The sequence below is a fragment of the Cyprinodon variegatus genome, unplaced genomic scaffold (genome assembly GCF_000732505.1).
Source record: "Cyprinodon variegatus isolate N-32 unplaced genomic scaffold, C_variegatus-1.0 Scaffold618, whole genome shotgun sequence".
NCBI lineage: Eukaryota > Metazoa > Chordata > Actinopteri > Cyprinodontiformes > Cyprinodontidae > Cyprinodon > Cyprinodon variegatus.
The window spans coordinates 61,701-63,432 of record NW_015151071.1 but is presented as its reverse complement, the minus strand read 5'-3'; positions in this window follow the sequence as shown (position 1 = coordinate 63,432).

The following is a 1,732-nucleotide window of genomic DNA, read 5'->3' as shown; positions in this document are numbered from 1 at the left end:
ACATAGATGGCTTCCTTCAGGCCCCTCTCAAACCACCTATTTTCTTTATCCAGAATGTGAACATTCTGGTCCTCAAAAGAATGTCCTTTGTCCATGAGGTGTAGATGTACTGCAGAGTCTTGTCCAGAGGAGGCCGCTCTTCTGTGTTGGGCCATGCATCTGTGGAGAGGTTGTTTGGTTTCTCCAATATAAAGATCAGAGCATTCCTCGCTGCATTGAGCAGCATATACCACTCCGCTCATATTGGGTCTGGGGGTTTTATCTTTCGGATGCACTAGCCTCTGTTTAAGGGTTTGGTTTGGCTTGAAATGTACTGGGATCTTGTGTTTGGAGAAAATCCTCTTGAGCTTTTCAGACACTCCAGCAACATAAGGGATTGTGATGTTTTTGCGTTTAATTTTCTTGTCGCTATCTCCTGTTGCGTGTCTTTTGGATTTCCTTGCTGATTTGATAAAAGCTCACTTTGGATATCCACAGTTTTGGAGAGCATCTTTGCTGTGTTTCTGTTCTTTGTGCTTCCCATCTGTTTTAGTAGGGACATGTTCTGCCCGGCGTCGTAAGGGGAATAAGCACATCATGAGCATATCTAGAATCTAATCAATGTTGCCAGGTTGGGCAGTTTACCGTCCAATTAGGTGGTTTTCATTTTGATTTTGAGGGTAAAAAATGCTTTGGGTGGGTGGAGATAATTTGGGCTGGTTCAGATCGGAGGTTTTTAAGTTAAGCTATTAAAACACGTCCACCAATCATTCGTCATTAATGGTTCATACAGTAGCAGCCATTCAAAATGGCCCTTCCCATTTAAACGCCAGCCGAATGGCAGCCCATTTCCCTCTTAGGTAAGAATTCAAAATCAATCATCCATCCATTGTTTTCGTCACGCTTTTTCCCTTCTGGGGTGCTGGTGCCTACCTCCAGCTGTCTACGGGCGAGAGGCGGGGTCCACCCTGGACAGGTCACCAGTCCATCGCAGGATAAAACAGAGACAAAAGGATAAACAACCATTCAACAATCAGACAATTAACCTAACATTCATGATTTTGGACTGTGGGAGGAAGCCAGTGTACCCGGAAAAAACCCACACATGCACAGGGAGAACATGCAAACAAAAAGACCCCGGTTAGCACTGCTGCAAGGTACCCACTGCTCCACTGAGCAGCAGCAAAATAAACCATAATAAAAGTAATTATTTCAGTTAGGTAAAAATAAGCTTAGCATATCAGTGTGTGCGCACAGATTGTAGTTTGTCTTCTAAATGTAAAAAGAGGACGTTGTTATGAATCCATCGTGGTTATGAATCAGGACACTGGGTCTGACATGGCCGTGGAGGCTGCGTCCGAGCTGTTAATGGAGAACAACTCCGGGCAAATTTTGTTGGATTGTAGCGTTTTACATGTAGCTTTGAATTAAGTTGTACTGAATCGTGTTCATGTTCACACAGTAAATATAACAATTCATTAATTTGGTGGGTTGTTGTGTGATGTTTATGCTGGAAAACCTCGACTCTATGGGACAACACTGAGTCTAATTCCCTGTATGTGTACAGATTAATGGGGAGTGTTGCCCTAGTGGTTACCCCTTGAACCCTACGGACCCACCGGTGGGTCCAGCTGCTACATGACCTCGTAATTTTAACAAACCCCCAGTATTGATGTAAAAAACATATTTGGCACAGTTTGGTGACATTTATGGATAAATGTGCCAAAATGGCCCCTCCGCCTAAGACATTTCT